We start from the raw sequence: 25510 nt of genomic DNA on the forward strand, positions 1-25510 counted from the left end.
GAATATAAGAAAGTAAAAATAATTTTAACTAACCTGATTGTTACCCCTCCAAAAAACTCAGAGAGGGTCGACGAGGGCAATGCAGTTGATGTGGTGTATATGGACATCCAAAAGGCATTTGATAAAGTGCTGCCTAATAAGCTTGTCATCAATATTGAAGTCCATGGAATAAAAGGGGCAATAGCAGCATGGATACAGAATTGGCTAAGTAACAGGAAACAGAGGGTAGTGGTGAACGGCTGCTTTTTGGACTGGAGGGAGGTGTACAGTGGTGTTCCCCAGGGGTCAGTACTAGGACCACTGCTTTTCTGGATATATATTAACCTGGACTTGGGTGTACAGGGCACAATTTCCAAATTTGCAGATGACACAAAACTTGGAAATATAGTGAACTGTGAGGAGGATAGTGATAGACTTCAAGAGGATATAGACAGGCTGGTGGCATGGGCGGACACGTGGCAGATGAAATTTAACACAGAAGTGATACATTTCGGTAGGAAGAATAAGGAGAGGTAATATAAACTAAAGGGCACAATTCTAAAAGGGGTACAGGAAATATGTACACAAATCGTTGAAGGTGGCAGGGCAGGTTGAGAAAGCAGTTAGGAACATAGGAACAGGAGTAGGCCATTCAGCCCCTCGTGCCTGCTCCGCCATTTGATAAGATCATGGTTAAAAAAGCATACGGGATCCTGAGCTTTGTAAATAGAGGCATAGAGTACAAAAGCAAGGAAGTCATGATGAACCTTTATAAAACACTGGTTCGGCCACAACTGGAGTATTGTGTCCAGTTCTGGGCACCGCACTTTAGGAAAAATGCAAAGGCCTTAGGGAGGGTGCAGAAGAAATTTACTAGAATGATTCCAGGGATGAGGAACCTTAGTTACGTGGATAGATTGGAGAAGCTGGGGTTGTTCTCCTTGGAACAGAGAAGGTTGAGAGGAGATTTGATAGAGGTATTCAAAATCATGAAGGGTCTAGACAGAGTAGATAAAGAGAAACTGTTCCCATTGGCGGTTGGGTCAAGAAACAGAGAACATAGATTTAATGTGATTGGCAAAAGAACCAAAGGTGACATGAGGAAAAACTTGAGGGGGTGGTGGAGGCAGATTCAATCATGGCTTTCAAAAGGGAACTGGATAAGTATTTGAAAGGAAAAAATGCGCAGGGCTACGGGGATAGGTGGGGGGAGTGGGTCCAGCTGGATTGCTCTTGCATGGAGCCGACACAGACTTGATGGGCCGAATGGCCTTCTTCCGTGCTGTAACCTTTCTCTGATTCTATGATTCTATAATATGGCCTGATACATTTATTTTATTTAAGATAAAGCTCAAAAGTAATCAGAATTTGATGTTGCTGGATAATTAGAGAGACAAAAATGATATGTATTGATGTATGAAAGAAACATTTTAGCTTTAGAAGTCTCATGCAAATATTATTGAAAACTAGCTTCAGGCGTGGATAATCGTTATTAGGATATCAGGCTAGGATTAAACCTTCAGAAATTAGATGCAAAATTACTTCAGTAACAGCTTTAGGTTGCAATTTTTTTAGTTTAAAATAACTTAAAACAATAGCTGCCCTAATGCTCCTAAATCTGTTGATATTCAAGCACCAGTTCTGTGTTACAACAGTATTGAACTTGGACCTTTTAAGATCAAACTATAGAAACTAAAATTAATATCAGACAACTAACACATAGAGAAAATTAATCTCACAGCTGCCTACTGATCATTTTTCCTTCAGTTACACTTACTTGAAACGTGCTTTAGAAATATTTAAATTAGAGCAGTACTATTCATTATAAAATAGCACAACTAGCTCAAAAAAGTCAAAGTTAAAATCTGCCACATTTAAAATGTAAGTAGATAGCTCTAAATTAGCTTTCCACCCATTATGCTTTCCCCCAACAGAAAATCTAGGTCCCCAGTGTCTAACCCACTTCACCACGAAGACCTCCGAAGGAGTTGTCCTTTTAAGAATTTTGCTGGTGTTAGACAGCTTGCTGTTGTACTTTACACTGAAAAATGATGAAATAATAAAATACATTTCAACCTGATAAGGTGATGTGATGGTGAGCTTCTGTTGTGATTATTCAAAATGGCTGATTTTGACTTAGCTTATTTTGGTGAATTCTTATCATGCCCATGCATGTTGTAGATGTGTGTGGAGTTGGGGGGGGGGGGGGGTGGAAAGTAAATTCTTAAGTAGCTTTAACCTAAAATAAGTGGTGGGGAAAAACAAAGTAAAGAGAGAAATGTCATATTTTAATAAATTAATTTTTTACCTCATAAGGTAGCTATATTTAATAATCAGATCAGGTAAATTTGAGCATGAATAAGATAAACTGTTAGTGTGCAATGAAATGATACATTGGACCCCAGGCATTACTATTTGTATAGTTTAGCTGTCAATATAGCTTGGCTGCAAATATCAAAGGTGATAGCTCTTCGCCTCTGTTACATTTCTGGCATCTTTGTTTTGTCCTGCTAGTGGTATCAAAAGCTTGGGCCAGTGCACCATTTCCAATTGTACTACAGGGGTGACAGCTGCTTTGCTTGCCATGCCAAATCATCACATCTATTTGCCCAAATCATGGCAGAAGTCACAGATGGATTGCTATGCCTTGGCGGCTGACTCGGGATCCTGGCAGCAATTGACTGCATGCACGTTGAAATGAACTCAATTCGCCAGAATGCAATCCAATGGGACAATACGAAAGGGTTGTGTTGGTGTTGTGTCACAAATCCTTTTCACCCGTTTGCTGATTTCTATTTGCTTTGAGGTAGATAGCAGCTTACAAGTGAGTATGTTTATCTATGTAATGTTCCTAAGTAAGACTATTTTCCCAGAACTATTTTTATTCGTGTTTTGCACAAGGGAAAACATGGACTTGAGCCATGGCTGATGACTCAACTGCTTTATCCTCCTACACAAGGAAGCCCACGGTTCTGCAACAAATATTATATTATCCACTTTTCTCATTGTCAAGATGCTGCTCCATTATTTTTGTGTGCCAGGAGATTCTCTACAATAAATTTATCTGGAGGTAAGCTGCTTTTCTGAAGTGTGCTTTATGCGGGATGAAGTGTAAATGGGATTATATTCGCTGAGCAAGATCTGCTTGCTTTAATACAAGACACATAAACTTTGGTTTCTAGATAGGAACTAGATAGGAAGAAAATAATGATAAAGAGAGAGGAGCAATACTATTTTTTTCCCCTTTTCCCAATAGTACTAACTCATGCTGTGCTATGGTTTCATGGATACCACCAGCATCCAATACCTAACTCAAGTTACCACTCTTAATGTGGGAGCCTAGATAGGTAGCAGGTTATTTGACTGGGGAAGCAACGCAGTCAAACCCCATCTTGTTTCCACCTGATACCTACACACATGTGCCTTCCAACAGTAAACAATGGACAGGAATCAGGAGTGGGAATTGTGGTTTTTTTTCACCCTTCCCTAGTCTAGAGGCACTAAGGCTACAGTGACGGAGATCACATTTTGTTAGTTATTTATATTTAATATGAGGATCACGGGGATCACGGACTGCGATTAACTCGTGCCCGATTGTTGAAATGCACGTAGCACGTTACTTTCATGCTGTCTGCTGATTTAAATGATTGCTGCGTGCAGCCAGCAATACCTGCGCTGTTGATTGGCTGCACGCATCAGCAGGGGGACTGATATCGTGAGTGGCTCGCGCTCGTTAAAGGCAGCCTGCACCTCTTAAAGGGGAGGTGCATTGTGGCTGCAAGAAATGGTGGGAGTCGTTTGTGAAGTGATTCAGTGCTCTAATACTTTTAAGAATGGCTGCACCTGCGAGATAGCGTGCACCAAGGTTCTCTGATGATGCACCGGAGGTCTTGTTGCAAGAGGTGGTGAGAAGGGACATCCTGTATCCGCAGCGGGGCAGGAGGCCCCCCAGACAAATGCTCGGGAGGCAGTGGGAGGAAGAAGTGGAGGAGGTAAATGCCAGGAGCATAGCTCCAAGAACATAGATGCAGTGCAGGAAGAAGTTCAATGATCAAGGTGAGTGAGCTCAAGTTTCAAGTGGCACATTCTACCAACTGCACCCCTAGCGTCATCCACTGCTCAATGCACTACAGCCCCCATCACACTCCTAACAACAATCTCTTCCAATCAGTACTCAACTGTTCAAATCATTTGCTTTATCTCACCCTTACAAACTTAGCACTTTTGCAAGCCTCACGCTCACAGCTCACACACACTGGCAGCTATTCAAAGATGACAGCCATATCATCCAAATATCTTGCAGGACACTCACTGACACAGTTCCCTCTTTCTTGAAGGTGGCGCAAAACAGAAGGCAGCAACAAAGAGCTGGAGGATGCCAAGCGCGGCCTACATGTTTTAACCCCATGGAGGAGACAGTGCTGGCCATTAAGGGAAGGGGCATTGCTGAGGCCGTGGCCACTGGCGGCGCTGAAGGGATTGATGATGAGGGTCTCTGCATACCCAATCCTCCTGCTCTCTTCTCACTTCTCCCTCATCCCACAATCTTTTCTGACTCACGTGCTGCAGATGGTGTAAGCACTCATGTCTTGCTTTCTCCTCTCCCCTCAACACAACCACCCCTTGCCCTTTGTCATTTCAGATACCCAAGAACTGGAACCTTCCCAGTCAGAGGAGACAGAGGAAGAAGACAGTGATGACGAAGAGACACTGTCACTCGATCTCACACTCACAGCCACCAGCTCAGAGACTGACACTACGCGAATTATAGAGGCTAGGATAGAGGAGGGATCTGCACGTGCTGAGGCACTGGGCACAAGTGCACAGGAGCCAGGGCGAGGAATGGATACCACAGGTGCCAGCTCATCGGAGGGCGAGGTCACACACTAGTTCTGCTGTAGAGGATTCAGATGAGGACTTCGATGGGCCAGGCTACAGTAGAAGGCCACTTGGTGCACTGGAAAACCTGCCAGAAAGCCTGCGCAAAATGTCAAGGAGCATGGAGGAGTCCAGCTACAACTTGGCACAGGGCTTTGCGCAAAGCTTGGCACCCATCCTTCCAACTTGGAACGGGTGGTCATCTCCACCAACACACCTGTGGAACCCACCAATGTCACACAGTGCAACACAAACAGCTTCCATCAAAGTTTTGACTGCTGCAATGGAAGCTCAGACTGCTGCCATCGTGGCTTTGGGTATCACAGTTGAAAGGGGCTTCCAGGGCATCACAACAGTCCAGCAATCTGTTCTCCAACAGATCACCAGGATTGCTGAGCTGCCGCCCTGGGAGAGTGGCAGTGGTGCCATGGAAGACGAACCTATTGTCCTTTCTCAGGATGACAGCATTCCTGCTCCCACCTCTGCCACTCTGCCAATGCCCTTGCTGTTGCCAGTCAGCCAGCCGGCTCGGACTGCTGCAGCCCAGGCCGAGATGGTGCAGACCGGCCCTCTCGTCCCAGTGCTGCTCGAGGTCGTCCTCTCAGGCCATCTGCATGCTCCTCAATTGAAGGTCAGCAGCCTTCCACCATTTCTGCTCCAGCCACTGGGGATGCACCTCATAGGAGCACTAGGAAAAGTAAAGGCACATGAAAGACAGGCACTAAGGGAATGCACAAGGGTGAATAGTCTCGCTTTGTATGCATTATTTCATGAGTCAATTTATAAATGAAACTTTGAATTTGCATTTGATTGTGGTTTTTATTTCTGCAATTAGCTGAGGGAGGAAGCAATGTGTAACCATAAGGAGGACGAATTCATGGTCATATAAGCGAGGAGAGGTAAGGAGTGTGGGACTGTTGGTGAATGGGGAGGTGTAGTTGAGGTTACTGGTATCGCTCATTAATAATCTGATTACGCAAAGCCCTGGCAGGCAGGGCCTGTCTACGTTGTAGCCTCTCCATCCTCTTCCTTCACTTCCTCCTCCTCGTCCTCGTCCTCCTCCGCCTCTTCCTCCTCCTCCTCTTCCTCCTTCTACTCTGTCTCTTCCTCCTCCTCCTCCTCCTCAAGTTCTTGCCTGACAGGCGGTGGCAAGGGCTGTTCCCTCATAATGGCCAGGTTGTGCAGCATGCAGCAGGTAACAATAAATCTTGATACCTGCTCGGCTGAGTACTGCTGTGCTCCTCCAGAGCTGTCCAGGCAGCGGAAGTGTTGCTTGAGGACACCTATGGTGTGCTGTATGATGTTCCTTATGGCAGACTGGCTCTCATTGTAGGCCTGCTGTGCACGTGTGTGTGGGTTCCGGACCGAAGTTGTGAGCCATGTCATGAGGGGATAACCCTTGTCGTGCTAGTTCAAATACAGGCGGAACAGAGGACTGCGCAGAATGAAGGAATCATGACTGCTGCCAGGATAGCGGGCATTGACCTGCCTGATACGCTGCATGTGGTCGCACACCAGCTGCACATTGAGGGAGTGGAATCCTTTTCTGTTCATGAATATGCCTGAATTCAGATGAGGAGCATGCAAGGCAATGTGCGTGCAGTCAATGGCACCCTGCACCATGGGGAAGCCTGCAAAACCTCGTGCTCGCTTATCATGCTTGTCTCTGGCAAGAGGGAATGAGATGAATGTGTTTCTCATTTTATAGAGAGCCTCAGTGACCTCCCTTATACTGCAGTGCACTGCAAACTGCGAGATGTTGCTTATATCTCCAGCAGCAGCCTGAAAGGAGCCAGAGCCATAAAAATTAAGAGCTATGGTCACCTTAATAACCACATGCAGTATTATCCTTGCCTTGCTTTGAGGCTGCAATTGTGGCTGCAGCAGTTGATAAATTTCAGACACAACCTCTTTAGTGAACCGAGGATGTCTGATGCACTGGTCGTCGTTGAAGGTGAGGTAAGAGAATTGGTCCCTGAAGACCCTCCGCCGATATGGCCTCATGCTGAGTGCCCTGCTCCTCGTTCTCCTTCTCCTCCTTCTTCTAGCATCTTGTCCTGTTCTGCGTGGCCTCTCTTCATTCTCCCAGTCCTGTTCAATTCTCAGAGGAAGCCCTACCAGACCATCCATATCTGGAAGCAACTTTGTTCGACACAATATTTTAAAGAGTACAGACACTACGGGCTCTATTTTAGCACCCGCTACCGGGTGCGTTCCTGGCGGGGGGGAGCTCCGAAAATCGGGGAATCCCGGCGCGGTACCGGAGCCCGCCCCGAACCCGGGCACTTCCAGGTTCCCCGCTGACGAGCCGGCGTGCGCGCGCTGCCCCCGCTGGTGGGAATCCCGCAGGCAATTAAAGCCAGCGGGATGCCACTTGACAGTATTTATTTAGGTATTTCAGGTCATTAACTGACCTGATTAAGGGATTATGTGGGATTTTAGAACAAAGTGGGACTGTTTCCCACACTGGGGGAAACACTCCCAGGTCAAATGGACGTGTTGCAGCTGTCAGCCTGTGGCAGCTGCAAAGGTCCATTTGACAGGTGGGGTCGGGGGGGAGACCCTCACCCATTGCAGGAGGCCACTCTGTCACTTGGGACAAAGTTTGGCCTCCACCACCCTCCTCCTGACAGTCAAAGTCACCCACCTGCACACTTACCCCGGGGTCCGGAGACATGTACCTACCTTGCGGACCCCCTCAGATGTACATCTTGCGGATGGGGGCCGCCGTAGCTGCAGTCATGACCTCCTCGGAGGGCGAACAGCATCACCAGCCTCACTAGCCTCGCCATCCACCTCTGACACGTGGAGCTCCACAACACAGTGCTATGACACATCCACCTGCACAGCAGAAGGGAGGGCTACCGCAGAGAGAGATGCGTCGCAGAGGGCACTACCCTCGCCACAGGGTCCACAGACCGAGGCTCAGCCTCCTGGACCTCTCTGAGCAGCAGTGCACACGGAGGCTCAGAGTCACTCGACATGTAGTCGTGGACATCTGCAGCCTCTTTCATGCCGAGCTGCTCCTGGCTGGCCCGAGCACCACCTTCTTACCTGTCGCTGTCAAAGTCACCACTGCCCTCAACAACTTCTCCTCCGCATCCTTCCAGGGTGCAACCGGGCACATCGCCGATGTCTCCCAGTCGTCTGTGCAGAAGAGCCCTGCAAATACACCTACACCCACTCTGCAGTGACACAATGGGTGGCATCAGTTGTGGGTCTTCATAGTGATCCTCAGGAGCAGGCATTATTGCACAAACCAGACAGGATTCGTGAAGACATGGCAGTAGTGGTGCCAATATAATATGTAATGTGAGTTGGTCAGAAATTCAATATAAGTAACACCCATGACAAACCCTCAGACACCCTTGTGCATCCCCTTCATGCTCACGACACGTTTGCCTTACGCTGCCTACTGCACGTATGTGATGCATGCCCTGTGGCTGCAGCACAGGTAGTGGCTGGTTGAGTGAGGCTGGCCGTGAAAGAGATGCACGAGAGGGTGAGTATGAGAGAGAGCCATGAGATTGTATGAGGATTGGGTTGAGTGGTAGTGGCGGGATGAGTACTGGCGAGGTGAGTAGGTGCAGGTAAGATGAGGATGAGGTTTGAGTGGGTATGAGGGGTGATGTGACAGAGTAGTGTTGGCAGTGCTGAAGGAGATGAGGGGTGGGGGCAGTGATGTGGCAGACGGAGTGTAGGGGACAGACTACGTGTACTCACTTTGGCCGACCTACTGAGGTCATTGGAGCGCCTCCTGCACTGTATGCAGGTGGGCGATATGTTGGTTGCGCTGGTGACCTCCTCTGCCACCTCGAGCCAGGCCTTCCTGGTGGCAGAGGCAGGCCGCTTCTTCCCGCCCGCTGGGAGGAGGATCTCTGTCCTCCCCCTCCTCCTCACCCCATGTATTGATACCTGGAGTGAGGCATCATAAAACTGGGAGCAGCCTTCCCCCTGGGCTGCTCCATGCTGTAATTTTTGCTATTTGTTGCAGCATCTGTCAGTGGAGGACTGCCCCTTTAAATAGAGCGCCTCCAGCTGACAGATCGTACTGCGCATGCGCAGCCCGCCCGACGCGCAGATCAGCAGTGGGGAACCCGGAGGAGCATGTAAGTGTCTCCAATTAGTGGATTGGATGCTACAATCGCGCGGTAAACTCACTAATTTCACTGGGCGCGTTACCCACGCGCCCGATAGCCCCCCCGCCGAGAACCCGCAGCCCTGCTAACATCAGGCCCAAAGAGTGCAGCAAAACCTGCCAGACCACTCTCCCTGTAGAGTATTGAAACTTTATCCAAGTAGTAGAAACCTCCAAAAACATGTTCAATTGCACCAGCAGTCAAAAGAAATAATCCAGCAACTAACCTATAAGTACTTCATGACCCCTTTAAATAGCAGATGTAAAGGTCCTTCATGCCCTTTAAGTCCTGTTCAGCTGTGTGAGGTTAAGATTGCCTTCAAATCAGCGTTGCACACTGATCCACATCATAATCTTCCTATTCTGCATGTTGCCAGCGGTCATTAGGTGCGCGTGCGTAAACTCCTTTACCAAGATAGCGTCCTGTGCACTTCCCGTCGGAAGTGTGAGCGCGCATCTTGGACCCCATTTTCGGGACCCTAAAAAATGGGTGCTACACGGCCCTATTTCATACCCCAATGAAACTCTTAGGCACTTTATTCTGGCTTGCTGTTAACCTTCTCATGAATCTTATGAGACAAAAGATGATGAAAAATAGGCGCAGATTAATTCTCATCTATTGGCAACTTGTTCGACCCAATTTATGGGGAGGGAGGTTTGATTTTCAGTGTGTATAAGGTTACCATGTCATGTTGCATTGGTTTTTCATGATTATCTTTAGGTGATTACTCTCTGAAATGTGACCAGGGTGTGGTGAAAAGTTGCTCTGTCCTATAGATGGAAATAATCCTAAACAATTCATCACCTCATTGTGTAAGGCACCAAAAACAATGCTGCCTAGAAGGGTCATTTGTTCTTCCTCCTTATGCTTCCGGAAGATAAACTGAAAACACTTGGGAGAAAATGTGAGGTGCATAGATAAACAGGTGCATGTACTGATCTTGTTGAAATGAGAATAACCCTACTGTTTTAGAAGGCTGAGTTCTCTCTCCTGAGAGTTGAGCAAATACACTTTGGCAAAAGGATAAGGCAAGTTGGCCCAACTGTTGCAAAAACTGATTATCACAATCATTATTCCTGCCATTAGATAGAACATTATATAGTGTTAATTGGACTCAATGAGTGCCAATGGCAAACCTTATCATTTTTATATAAATCAATATCCAATTACTCATTTTAAAATGGAAGTTGGATACCTGCCTAGGCTTTTCTAATCTGTCCAGGCTGAATTCATAACCAAATAGGATATTTTGAAATCTCATTTAAACTACAAGAGTTGACAGTTGGATTTAAAGTGTAGCTTCAGGAAAATCACTGGGTTTGGATGGTCTATCCTTGAAATTCTTTGTTCACACTGTATCTCCAGTGTTTCCACTGACCCTTCGTTGAAGTTATGGTGGGAGATTGGAAAAACGCATACAGAAATTCCAGGCGCCCGTGTTTATGGAGCATAATGGACTCGGAAATTTGGCAGAGATCATTCCCTCTGAGCGTCTGAAGGGTTTTCACTACACACACATATCCACGTTTAAAAAATTTAGGGTTTTCCTGACACATGCAGCAGCTTCATTGTAATATTAACCTTAAGGCTGGGTGTCATCATTTTGTCATGCACCCATTCTCCCAACATTCCAGGGTGCATTGTGCAGAGTGCTCTTAATGCCTATATATAATAGGTATGTAGGCTTGCCAGGCAACGAGCCGTATGCAGAAGGAAGTTTAATACAACAATAACAAATTGCATTTATATAGCGCTTTTAATATAGTAAAACGTCCCAAGGTGCTTCACAGGAGCATTATCAAACAAAATTTGACCTGTAAAAGACCTGTAAGAAGATTCAGGATTCAGGAACAATTTTCAGGATATTATTGAGCTATTTTCCTGGGTTTTTTTGGAGGGGGGACGACAGGTTTTTAAAAGCCTTTGCATTAATTGTTTCACTACCTTTTTTTCCTATAGCTCCAATAGTGGGACAATGGAGTGGAGTAGATTAGGGGATAAGCATAGATGCATTTCAGGGGAAGCTAGATAAGTACATGAGGGAGAAAGGAATTGAAGGATAAGCTGATAGAGTGAGATGAAGTACGGTGGAAGGAGGCTCGTGTGGAGCATAAACACCGGCATTGACCTGTTGGACCGAAGGGCCTGGTTCTGTGCTATAAAATTAAATGTAATTCTATGGGTTCCCCAGTTGGAATCCCCCTTTATTTGACCTTTTCGGAGGCAGGAAGAGGACCAATGGAGGAAGGTTAGGCAACTGATGTCTCAGCACACAAGGACTGTGCCCACCCCTCCCACTAACACTGGAGGGGGGAGGGGGAAAGAGCTTCGCTGCCTTCGCAAATGTTTTTACAGGGTTGCTCGTTGCATTGCCTGGGAGATCAATCCTCATTTCCGGGAAACTCCTGAACAATCCGGGAGGGCTGGGAACCCTAGAGAAGAGGTGGCAGTTACCTGGAAGAAGAGTAGATGGAAGGAGAGGGGGTAGGAGGAAACGGGAAAGAGAGGGGATAGGAGGGGTTGGGAAGGAGACAGAATTGGGGAAGGGCAGAGGAGAGGAGAGGAGGAGCATGGGGAGGGGAGTGGGAGAGATGGGGGCCTGGGCGAAGAAAGGACATTTTCTCAGCAGGGGGGTGCGCCAGATATTCATCTGAGCAGGGTATACACTGACATCAAGATATTAAATTCTGTCAGTGGGGGTGGTCCTGCCAGCAATGGAAATTCTGCTCAGTGCAGGGGGATATGGTACTGGCATACACCACGATAAGAACCGGAGGTGCTGCATGTTTGGAGAAGAGGAGGAGAAGCTGCCTTAGCACCAGGTGATGACAGTCTGGTCACTGGGGATGGGGAATGACTTCCCTCCAACCTGGCACTGGAAATTCTGCTCAGTGGAGTAGTTGGTGGTGGGGCGGGGGGGAATGCTATAATCCATTTTCCCAGTCATGGCAGGGGAGGGGTTCCGTCAGGCGGGTAAAGACAGCCGGTGTGTGCTTTGAGATTTCAAGCAGCTGCAGGGCAAGGGACTCAGTCAGTGCTGAAGGCTGACTGAAGTCAGCGATTGGCAATTGTTTCACTGGGTCATAAGTGCAGATGTTGATGGATTAACAAAGGTTTGTTCATTATTTTACTTCAGTTTGTTTTACCTCAGCTTGTAGAGAGAGAGGTCTTTACTGTTCGCTGACAGTTATTGATTTTTGTGTGACAGCAGCAAATCTGTGAGAAAGTTAATCTGTTTCTAGTTATCTGAAAGGTTATTTTTTTTTAACAGCAGAAGATGTGCAGATCTAACAAAGCTTTGAGGGGAATAAAGATTGTGTTAGTAATATTGAAAACCCTACCAATATATTTACTACTGCTATGTGGAACACAAGGCTGGTCGAGCGGTCTAAGGCGCTGCGTTCAGATCGTAATTTCTTCTGGAGGTGTGGGTTCGAATCCCCCTCGTGACATTTCTTATTCTTCTATGATTCTATTGCAGGCAATTGGGACTAGCTTAGTGGTATAAACTGGGCGACATGGACATGTTGGGCCGAAGGGCCTGTTTCCATGTTGTAACTTCTATGATTCTATTCTGTGGCAAGCCAGGAGTGACACCATTGGTATTGTAAATTCCTATAACAGTGCCCCCTGCAGGCGTAACTGGTACTACAGGCATGTTAATAGATTTGCCCGTGGTGTAACATAACCGTGAAAGTTTTCGATGAAACACGGGTCCCACATACTGAATTTAATATATAATAGATTGTGAAAAGCATCATATGAAAAGTTTAGTATCTTATTTTTGTTTATGATAAACAGTTTCTGCAACAACACAAAAAAATCTCAACAAAAAAACATTGTGTCTCATCGGCCTCGATATTTACAGGGAGGAAGGGAGGGAGCGGGGCGGGGGAGGGGTGGAAATGCGGGAAACCCAGAGGTGCTGGCAAATTTAACTCAATGACATTTTTTTTCTACCTTTCCCGGCTGGCAGCCAGCCAGATTGAGAGGCTGGCTAGCTGTCGGGAGGGAAGGCCGGTGGCACCAGGCCACAGCCAGGGAGTGGAGAGGACGGAGGGAGAGATCGTGGAAGCTGGGGGGAGATTGGAAAAGCTGGAGGGGAGATCGGAAAGGCCGGGTGGGAGATCGGAAAGGCTGGTGGGGGGGGAGTTCGGAAAGGCCGGTGGGGGGAGGGGGGGAGATCGGAAAGGCCGGTGGGGGGGGGGGAGATCGGAAAGGCCGGTGGGGGGGGGAGATCGGAAAGGCCGGTGGGGGGGGGGGAGATCGGAAAGGCCGGTGTGGGGGGGGAGATCGGAAAGGCCGGTGGGGGGGGGAGATCGGAAAGGCCGGTGGGGAGGGGGGGAGTTCGGAAAGGCCGGTAGTGGGGGAGTTTGGAAAGGCCGGGTGGGGGGAGATCGGAAAGACCGGGTGGGGGGAGATCGGAAAGGCTGGTGGGGGGGTGTTCGGAAAGGCCAGGGTGGGAGATCGGAAAGGCCCCGGGGGAATCGGAAAGGTCGAGGGGGAGATCGGAAAAGTTGGAGGGTTGGGGAGATCGGAAAGGTCGGGGGGGGAGATCGGAAAGGTCGGGAGGATCGGAAAGGCCCATGGGGGAGATCAGGAAAGGCCCGTGGGGAGATCGGAAAAACCAGGGGGGAGATCATGGATGAAAGGCCGGGAGAGATCATGGGTCGGAGGGGAAATTGGGGGCGGTGGGGCACCGGATTGCAGAGGAGGCCGATCGCGGTGGGGGGAGGGGGGTTCAGATCATGGGGGGTCCGATCGCGGGGAGGGGTGCGATCATGAGCGGTCCGATCGCGGGGAGGAAGGGTGCGATCGCGGGATTCCGATCGCGGGGGGAGGTCCGATCGCTGGGGGGGGACGGACCGATCATGGGGGGGTTCAGATTGCGGAAAGGGCAGTAGGTTTGCTTGCGGGGCGGGGAGGAAGCACTCCCTTTCCTCCTGGCCCACAAGTAGCGCTGGAAAAGCACTTACTTGCTGGATCCGGCCGTTCTCACCTCCTTTCTACTGTCAGGCTTCCCAACCCGGCCCACAGCCATTAAATTTAAAACCGTGATAAAATTTGAGGCACGCAGCCTCATTAAAATGTTTCAATTATGGACCCGCCTCCGGGGAGCAGGTTACTCGCCCACCCTCCCCACCAATCCGCCTCCGTTAAAACCGGAAGTGGGAGCTTTGGAGATGAGTTGGGGACGGGTTTCTAATTTTTGAACTTTTAACCACCCCCCTCCCTCGTCGCCCCTCTCCTGCCCATCCTGGGGGGGTTAAAATTCCTCCCGTTGTCTTTCATTTATGTGTTAGAAATTGTCTTGGACAACTGAGGCATGTAGTTTTCTAATTGAATTTCTAAAGTCTTCAGGAAGACATTTCTATCACACCTACATTGATTCAGCTGTCATCTCCATGTCAATCGAACTGCAGAAGGGCTCTGACTAATGATTAGCTTATCATGAGTTAATTTAAATCTTTTTACGTTAAACATCACCAAAATAGCACAGGGCTACTCCTGGTCCTATTGTAAACCAAATACAATCATAGAATCATATTGCACAGAAGGAGGCCATTCAGAGATTGGTTTTATCTGATCCTCTTGCACTTAAATCAAGATTATAGCCCTGATTTTCTTCAATTAGCAAAGATGGGGTTGAGCTGGCCCATGACATAGGCTCACTTGTGTGGGCAGCTCAGAGGCCGCTCCATGATGAATTTTCCAATCCGAATCCCTCCTCCAATTTTGAATAAGCTACTAGCACATGAAAACGTTGCTTGTAGATTTTCACCTTGGCTGAAAAGTGAAAAATCTTAAAGGGCTATGGCTCACCATTAAAGGGGAAATTCGGGAGATGGCAACGAAGTGAATTAATTGTTCACAATGGCACCTTGGAGACGTCAGCAGCACTGTCCCCTTTGATGCTGAAGAGTTGGAGCCAGTGAAAGCCCTGTGTCCTAACTAGTTGATGCCTTCTTTCCACAAAGATGAAGGTAAAATATGAGCCCTAATTTTAACTTGACCCGCTCGACGGGAACAGGGCTCATTTGGGTTGGATGCTCATTTTACTCCACACCTGATTTTTTTCCTCTAAAACACACTCCAGCAAACTGGACATAGTGCAATTTGGGTTTATGAGTTGGGAGGGCTGATTTTCCAATAACGCCTTGCCATTGGAACCTTGGAATATCTGGGCTTCTGTACCAGCAAAAGCCCTGATATAGTTCTAGTGCTACATCAAGCATCAGCACGTCTAATGATAGGTGCAACCACTGTAGTGAAGAGAGTTTGTGCTCCCCTCTAAATTTTTATTTTGCACAGTTTATGTTCCCCTCTCCACTGCACTCTGCTCCAAATCTTGGAATTGTCTCTACTGCCTCTGCTTAGAAGCATCTGACGAAGTGTGCATGAAAAATATACCGGTGAAATCAAAAGAAAGAAACACTAATCAGTGAGGTAGAAACTGGTCTTGGCCCATTTTCAGGTCAGCGTGCTCCCAGCACGTGCCCGAAACCTGAGGCTCACCCGAAATTGAACCTTGGGCTTCATCTTAATAATCGCGTTGAGCTGCTGGTGTCTGTTGCACCTCCAGAGGCAGCTCACCGATTGCCAGCTACTTTCACTGGCAGCGGCACTGGGGTAAGTCCTGGGAGGGCAGCTAGCGGGGCCTGGCAGCAGCTTGCAGTAGTGCTGTGGAGCTGGGAGGAGCACACCTGTGTTTCAAAATATTTACTTACCCTTTTGGTGTTGCCTCCAGTGGGCCTTTTAAGCATTAGGAACCAAAAAACTTAGTGGAGCAGGCTTGATTAATATATTTAAGGGACCTAACACCTGTTTTAGACAGCTGCCAGGTACACCTGAATATCCCCTGACCCAATAAGGAGACAGAAATATTTCAGGTGTCCTCGGGCACGGGACGATGAGGCCTGAAATTGGTCCTTTTTACCCCCATTTTCCACCCAGAACACGGATGCAACGGGGACAAATTTCTCCCCCAGTGAGCTTAAAGGAACCTGACACATGACAGGTTCTGAAGAATTGAATTGCCTTGTACTGGGGACTAAAACAAACTGTAACAGTCTCAGCAAACCTTCCTTTTAAGGCAGCTTTTAAAAGTTGATCAGCAACATTGCTGATGGATGTAACAGACAGAAACTCGTTGGTCAATAGAAAAAATACTTGGGCAATAGATGACCATGAAAGATGATCACCGTTTCATTGCTGAACTTGCACCATCATCTTCTGAGTCTTTAGTTAAAGCAACTGCTTCCATTCTATGGACAAAAAGATAAAGGACCCCGCAGCAGGGAAAGAAAACAGCAGCACTGTAAGGACGGTCAGCAGCCCTTCACTGGCTTTTGGTCCCTGACACACACAATGCTCCTGGCAAGTCAAATACTATGCACCAGGTGTGCCATAATATTTTGATGAGCTGACCTTGTGAATATTATGTTGGGTCAAGTAATTTGTGTGGGCAGGTTCGGCCTGAAGAACACCATTCCCAAGGGCACCTGCACTAGGATTGCCCCAAGGTGTCAAACAACACGAGCAGAGAGACACATTATGAAAAAGTAGAAGGAACAGGACTTCATAACATAAAAAGAAAGACTTGCATTTATATAGTGCCTTTCGTGACCTCAGGACGACCCACAGTGCTTTACGGCCAATGAAGTACTCTTGAAGTACTGTTGTAATGTAGGAAACACGGCAGTCAATTTGTGCAAGGTCCCACGAACAGCAATGTGACAATGAACAGATAATCTGTTTTAGTAATGTTGGCTGAGGGATAAATATTGGCCAGGACTGCGGGAAGAATTCCCCTACTCTTCTTTGAAATAATGCCGTGTGGTCTTTTACGTCCCCCTGAGAGGGGCAGACGTTAGAGAGAGGGCAAGAATAGTGACTAGCACTGCATTTAACTGAAAATTGCTGATACATTTATAAGTTAATGCTGAACACTAATCATCTTACAATATCATAGTAAAATATGATTTTATTTGTATTTTTTATTTATAGTTTTTCAAGTAACATGGGGTTGATTGTTGCGACGCAGATCGCGTGGGCAGTGGGTACTGGTATCTGCGCCACCCACCCGATAACGTCAACGGGAGGCCCTGTTGATTTTCATTTAACTACAGGAGGTGAGCTGCCGACTCTCATGTTGCTTATAGGCAGGAGAGTGGGAAATCGGGCAGGCCTTTTGTATTTGAAAGCTGGCCTGCAGCTCTTAAAGGGGAGGTGGGGTTTTCAGTTGTGGTGAGTGAGCAGCATGTTGCTGAGGCAGCAGACAGAATGCCGATGGCCAGGGTGCCCCAATTATTAGGTACTGTCATGGAGGTCCTCCTGGACTAACTGAGCATTAGGAAGGAGGTCCTCTTTTTATTTCCAATGTGTAATGGGTGCCCCAGAACATTAGCCAGCAGCAGTGCAGAGAGGTGGCTGGGCAGGTGAATGCCAGCATCATAGTTCCTAGGACCTGACTGCAGTTCAGGAAGAATTTTAATGACCTCACCAGGACTGCCAAGGTCCTTTACCTCTCTCTGACTCTCCACAAAATCCTGCAACATGAGAATTTAGTCTCAGCACCAACAATCCTTCCCTCCCCTCACTTCACAAGCCTCTCCTTCAATCACAATGGGACACTGCACCACATATAGTTAACACCTGCTACTACCCTCACAATGATTCCTCCCTCTTGCCCACATTTGCTGCATCTTCCTCTCAGCATGCACACTACGCTCTGCATATTGACAGGACAGGTTGTTATATTTACTTAGTACATTCTCTGTTACTGTCTGGTCAATTAAGTAAACAGTATTTCATTATATTTAAAGTTGAATTTGATCTATTTTACCCCTTATATATTTACCCCTCTTTTATATTCTTCCCACATTGCAGTTTAATTAAACCTGTTACTGTTCTATTCCTCAGCACAATATCCCTTCTCAAAAAAATGGTTGACGTATTTCATACCAGTTGTGGTGAATATTTTGAACTTTGAGTTCAATCATTCAGCGATACATTGCACAGTCAAGTGCGTATACTGATAGAAGTAAGATTCTATTTTTTTTTGCGAAACATTTAATGTCCTTTTATTCCAATTATATAGCAAAAGTTTTGTTTGTTTTTTGAGCTATGCAGGTCTGTTGTCTATCGAGTGTCACCTGACTGAAGATGCTATCCTATTGAGAAATTTGAAAAGCACTCATGCAGAGTAAAAACAATTGAAGTGACACAGAGTTGACAGACGGCTTTGCAAGAAATCTGTTTTTTTTGTCTACCTGCAATGACGCACTTATGATGAGGCCAAAACATCTACGAGAAATGATACCATTTACAAATCGTCTCCACCATTATGACTCTTTTCAGAAGAATGATTTGAAGAGGTCTGAGAACTTCACTCAGCTAAAGTTATCATAGGGCAACCTGAAAGGCAGACTTGCTGAACATAATTGATAGATTCTTATACACTGTAAAACCAAGCCCTTGAGAGCGTCAAAAATAGGCAACAGAAACAGAAAATAGAAAATCATCTTCTGTGAAATGTGAAAGACTAAATATGACCTATAGTGGCAGACATGTTGCATTTGAAGAGGAGAAATCAAATTGTATGCAACACAGCTATAACCTCTTGATGTCACTGTGCTCTCTAGTCCATGTATTTTAACTTTGAAGATTTTTTTCCATCCAAATTATTTTCACATTTTCTTCTATTTCTTCCTGCTCATTGTTATATCTTCATTGGGATCGTGAACTTCTGTTAATCCAAGTTCATCCATCAAATGCCATGGTTCAAGTAGTGACCAGTTTTCTAACCAAAATCAACTACCTGACTTCTATTGGCGCACTGTCAGCTGTGTTACCTGACCTGAATGAATGGTGACACTGATAATCAACTATCTCATCTCCTTGTCGGGAGACAGTACAAAGCCAGTTACCAGTCTTTCTTGATTCAAATGCATGTTACAATAACATCGCACATACAATAATTTCTGAGACTTCCCCATATATTTTCCATTGCACAAGTCATAGAATCATAGAAAGTTTACAGCACAGAAGGTGGCCATTCGGCCCATCGAGTCCACGCCAGCTCTATGCAAATGCAATCCGGCTAGTCCCACTCCCCACCCTATCCCCGTAGCCCTACAATTTTTTTTCCTTTCAAGTACTTATCCAGTTCCCTTTTGAAGACCATGATTGAATCTGCTTCCATCACCCCCTCAGGCAGTGCATTCCAGATCGTAACCACTTGCTGGGTAAAAAAGTTTTTCCTCATGTCACCTTTGGTTCTTTTGCCAATCACCTTTAATCTATGTCCTCTGGATCTTGACCCTTCCGCCAATGGGAACAGTTTCTCTCTATTTACTCTGTCTAGACCCTTTATGATTTTGAATACCTAGGAACATAGGAACAGGAGTAGGCCATTCAGCCCCTCGTGCCTGCTCCGCCATTTGATAAGATCATGGCTGATCTGTGATCCAACTCCATATACCTGCCTTTGGCCCATATCCCTTAATACCTTTGGTTGCCAAAAAGCTATCTATCTCACATTTAAATTTAGCAATTGAGCTAGTATCAATTGCCGTTTGCGGAAGAGAGTTCCAAACTTCTACAACCCTTTGTGTGTAGAAATGTTTTCTAATCTCACTCCTGAAAGGTCTGGCTCTAATTTTTAGACTGTGCCCCCAACTCCTAGAATCCCCAACCAGCAGAAATAGTTTCTCTCTATCCACCCTATCCGTTCCCCTTAATATCTTATAAACTTCGATCAGATCACCCCATAACCTTCGAAACTCCAGAGAATACAACCCCAATTTGTGTAATCTCTCCTCGTAACTTAACCCTTGAAGTCCAGGTATCATTCTAGTAAACCTACGCTGCACTCCCTCCAAGGCCAATATGTCCTTCTGAAGGTGCGGTGCCCAGAACTGCTCACAGTACTCCAGGTGTGGTCTAACCAGGGTTTTGTATAGCTGCAGCATAACTTCTGCCCCCTTGTACTCTAGTCCTCTAGATATAAAGGCCAGCATTCCATTAGCCTTCTTGATTATTTTCTGCACCTATTCATGACACTTCAATGATCTATGTACCTGAACCCCTAGGTCCCTTTGGACATCCACTGTTTTTAACTTTTTACCATTTAGAAAGTAAATCTCCTCGCAACCGCCTCGGTTCCAAGGAGAACAACCCCAGCTTCTCAAGTCTATCCACGTAACTGACGTCCCTCATCCCTGGAATTATTCTAGTAAATCTCTTCTGCACCCTCTCTAAGGCCTTCACATCTTTCCTAAAGTGCGGTGCCGGAACTGGACACAATACTCCAGTTGTGGCCAAACCAGTATTTTATAAAGGTTCATCGTGACTTCCATACTTTTGTACTCCATGCCTCTATTTATAAAGCCCAGGATCCTGCATGCCTTTTTAACTGCTTTCTCAACCTGCCCTGCCACCTTCAATGATTGTGCACATATACCCCCAGATCTCTCTGTTCCTGTACCCCTTTTAGAGTTGTGCCCTTTAGTTTATATTGCCTCCCCTTGTTCTTCCTACCGAAATGTATAACTTTGCATTTTTCTGCGTTAAATTTCATCTGCCATGTGTCTGCCCATGCCACCAGCATGTCTATATCCTCTTGAAGTCTATCACTATCCTCCGCACTGTTTACTACCCTTCCAAGTTTTGTGTCATCTGCAAATTTTGAAATTGTGCCCTGTGCACCCAAGTCCAAGTCATTAATATATATCAAGAAAAGCAGTGGTCCCAGCACTGACCCCTGAGGAACACCACTGTACAGCTCTCTCCAGTCCGAAAAACAACCGTTCACCATTACTCTCTGTTTCCTGTACCTTAGCCAATTCTGCATCCATGTTGCTACTGCCCCTTTATTCCATGGGCCGCAATCTTGATGATTAGCCTACCATGCGGCACTTTATACACCTTTTGAAAATCCATGTACACCGCATCAACTACATTGCCCTCATCTACCCTCTCTGTTACCTCATCAAAAAACTCTATCAGGTTAGTTAAACACGATTTGCCTTTAACAAATCCATGCCGAATTTCCCTAATCAATCCACCCTCGTCCAAGTGACTGTTAATTCTGTCCCGGACTATCATTTCTAAAAGTTTCCCCACTACTGAGGTTAAACTGACTGGCCAATAGTTCCTGGGTTTATCCTTACACCCTTTTTTGAATAAAGATGTAACATTTAAATCTTTTCCCAAAGGTAGGGGAGTCTATAACGAGGGGGCATAGATTTAAGGTGAGAGGGGAGAGATACAAAAGGGTCCAGAGGGGCAATTTTTTCACTCAAAGGGTGGTGAGTGTCTGGAACGAGCTGCCAGAGGCAGTAGTAGAGGCGGGTACAATTCTGTCTTTTAAAAAGCATTTGGACAGTTACATGGGTAAGATGGGTATAGAGGGATATGGGCCAAGTGCAGGCAATTGGGACTAGCTTAGTGGTATAAACTGGGCGACATGGACATGTTGGGCCGAAGGGCCTGTTTCCGTGTTGTAACTTCTATGATTCTATGATTCTATGATTTACAATTCTCCAGACCTCTGGCACCATCCCCCCGTATCTACGGATGTTTGAAAGATTATGGCCAGTACCTCCGCAATTTCCACCCTTACATTCCTCAGCAACCTAGGATGCATCCCATCCGGCCCAAGTTATTTACTTTAAGTACAGCTAGGCTTTCAGGTACCTCTTTTTCAATTTTTAGCCCATCCAGTATCTCAACTATATCTTCCTTTACTGAGACTCTGGCAGCACCTTCTTCCTTGGGTAAAGACAGATGCAAAGTACTCATTTAGTACCTCGGCCGTCCCCTCTGTCTCCATGAGTAGATCTCCTTTATGGTCCTTAATCGGCCCCACCTCTCCTCTTACTATCCGTTTACTGTTTACATGGCTGTAGAAGACTTTTGGATTCCCTTTTACGTTGGCTGCCAGTCTATTCTCATACTCTCTCTTTGCCCCTCTTATTTCCTTTTTCACTTCCCTTCTGAACTTTCTATACTCAGCCTGGTTCTCACTTGTGTTATCAACCTGACATCTGGTCATACGCCCCTTTTTTCCGTTTCATCTTACTCACTATCTCTTTTGCCGGTAAGGAAGATTAAGAATTATGTCAAATGACAAAACAAATTTGCAATAAGAAATCTCAAGTAACATATTAAATAAATGACCTTGGCCCAAATATGGCTTAGAGAATTTCTTGAACCTCAAGGATGGGAAACAAGAATGAAGATATAACTGGTTCATTTTTGAATAAAAAATTGAACAATTGTAGATTCGCTTAAATTTGGATCTGCTGGGGTTCTGAGGTATGCAAAATTATTTCCATCAGTTAATAGGAAATTCTGAATTTCTGCCTCATAATTTAATGACCTGCCCCAAAGAAAGGATTGTACCACTGCAGCAAGGTTCAGTGGCAGGACTGTACCGCTGCTGCAAGACAAATGCGGAAAATTTGCAAATGTAATTTACATCAGTATAACAGTTTTCTTGTGGGAATGTTCCTGTGAAATGATTTAGCATTGCCCTCAATACTACTTCAGCCTTGTATGTTAACTTAAATGTTTGCCCTGCTCTGGCAGCCATATTACAGTATACCCATGAGTTTTTCACATTGGTTACAATGCATTAAATAATCAACGGGTCTTCATAACATTATATTTAGCCTTGGCTCAGTGGTAACGCTCTTGTCTCTGGGCCAAGATCGTGGGTTCAAGCCCACTCCAGAGACTTGATCACATAATCTAGACTGACACTTCAGTACAGTGCTGAGGGAGTGCTGCACTGTTGGAGGTACCAACTTTCAGGTAAGGCATTACACTGAGGCCCCATCTGCCCTCTCAGGTGGATGAAAAAGATCCTATTCACTATTTGAAGAAGAGCAGGGGAATTCTTCTTGGTGTCTTGGCCAATGTGTACCTTTCAACCAACACCACTAAAACAGAATATCTTGTAATTTATCTCATTGCTGTTTGTGGGACCTTGCTGTTTACAAATTGGCTGCTGTGTTTCACTGCATTGGAACAGTTACAGCAAAGTAATGGTGGGCAATTTGGAGATTATATCCATTGCTTTCTGTCAGTGCTGCTACTAGGAAAGAGAAAACTATAAATGTGCAGGGCAGCAACAAACTCTCATTTAAACTAATGGCAGGCCTGAGAAAATATCTGTGCTGGTAATGTCAGTGCCTATTGATGGCAGCCAAAACAAATATGGCTTCTTGTGTGTTGCTAGGCATAGAATGGGAATAAATCTAATATGTTTCCTGAACTTTGGTAACTGATCATCAACTTTGATGCGCATGTCAATACATACTAGAATTTTCAGCTGGTGATTGGATACAGTTTTATCTAAACTACTTGAGAAAAATATCAAAACAGAAACAAGACAGCTGAAGAACTGATCTTATATTCAAAGGTATTACTCAACTCCAGTTGTATCTCATGAGTCTGGAGAAACTTTTTGGGGTTGTACAACTAATGCAACTACTAACTGCAAGTTATCAAGCTTTGAGACTGAAATCATGCTTTCCTTCATGTCTGGATGATAAAACCATGGAGCAATAGATACAGGAAGTAGAGTAGCGGAGGGATGGCTCATTCCCCCAATATGAAGGAAGATCATGAAGGCCCTGGCATGCAGGGAAACAGGGCAGCTAATTTGTGCTCAGCAAGGTCTCACAAACAGCAATAAGCTGAATGATCAGATAATCTGTATTTTTTTAATTGATTTTGATTGCGGGATACATATTGGCCAGGAGACTAGGAGAACTCTGCTCTTTGAATACTTCAAGAGCATGATAGATTGTGTCAATCATTGGGTGATGTCTCGAGCAACCTCTGCACCATGGCAACACAAGTGTGAAGGAGTCCACATCCCGTATATTCGGGGTGTTGATGCATGGTATTGAAAGCATAGATTTTGGAGTGAGTGGCAGGTGCAGAACCTTATGCTGTTAGTCTTATGTTCTGTCATGAATGCTCAGACTGCTGCAATACAACTGAAACTTGGATTTACATAGCACCTTTAATGTAGTAAAACATCCCATGGCGCTTCACAGGAGCGTTATTAAACAAAATTTATACCAAGTCACATAAGGAGATATTAAGATAGGTGACCAAAAGCTTGGTCAAAGTGTTAGGTTTTAAGGAGTGTCTTAAAGGAGGAGAGAGAGGTAGAGAGGCAGAGAGGTTTAGGGAGGCAATTCCAGAGCTTAGGGCCTTAACTGCACTCTGGCAGCCTCTGTGGACAGGCTCACAGAAGAGGTAGCTCAGGCAAGGAGGCAGCTGAGACGTGTGCCCTGCTAATCCTATCATGGGCTCTGACAATCCTCAGACCTACAGGCAGAGTGGCAGAGAGGCAAGGAGATGGCGAAGGTTGGAACAAACTGTGGAATGCTAGTGCTCTTTCTTAAGAAGGCTCCACATCCACAGCTTTCAGTCTCCCCCCTCCCTCACAACCGGTCAGGTGTCTGAAAGCAGGCAGGTCTACGGTTTTCCCACAGCAGCTGCAGCTCACAGACTGAAGCTGGCCCATCTAGTGTGAGAACTCACACTGACTGAGAGCCACCTCGGCTCTTGGAGCCTGACAGTGACACACAGGCTGCCTCCTCCTGCCCTGCTCTTGCCTCAGGGGAACTCAAGGCACTACTTAACTGAGCATGAAAGACAAGTCACTGTCAGAAAGGGGAAGCACTGTGGTGGAAAGAATTAGATTGACAGTCATAATTGAATATATGTGCAATAAATGTGGAATGAGAGAATGATGTTAGAACAGCCTCCCCAGTCACCTCAGCAGTATTCATGTCCTGGACAGGATTGGACTTGATAAAGCATTAAGATCTGATGAGATAAAAGAAGTGTTGGGCACAAAAAAGGAAACTGAGCTTCTTGGGGTCAATTTCAATAATGGAAAGATATTAGAGACCAATTTTAGGTAAGGGTGGAGCTATTAAACGTAGGAGGTGGTAGATGTTTGATAAATTCATGTACACAAACAAGGTTTTTCAGCATTGCACTGTAAGAGGGCTGGAGATGTGACCACAGAGTGTGTGATGTGAATGGAAGTTGATGAACGTAGAGTGAAATCATCAGCAGAGTTCTGACAAAGGATCCTTACCTGAAACGTTAACTTGTCTGTTCTCTCCATAGATGCTGCCTGACCCGCGAAGCGTTTCCAGCATTTTCTGTTCTTGTTAGAGATTGCTTGGTTTGGACAATGAGTAGAAGATGTCGCTGATATGAAGAAGAAACAGATATATTGGAGCTGGCCTAGCCGGCCAATTGTATGGAGACATAATTAACAGGGGATTTCTGGTATCAATTGCACTACCAAAACTGAACAGAAAACAATATTTTTAACATAGCAGTGACAATGTAACACAATTGCCTGGAATTTCTGCAGTGATTCTCCTGATCTCCCATCATAATTTCAGTAGACATTTGGTGGAATCCCCGGAGAAATGGCGCAAGTGGTTAAAAACGGCCGTTTGTGCCTTTTCTCC

This window comes from Heptranchias perlo, chromosome 10 (assembly GCF_035084215.1).
Source record: "Heptranchias perlo isolate sHepPer1 chromosome 10, sHepPer1.hap1, whole genome shotgun sequence".
Lineage (NCBI taxonomy): Eukaryota > Metazoa > Chordata > Chondrichthyes > Hexanchiformes > Hexanchidae > Heptranchias > Heptranchias perlo.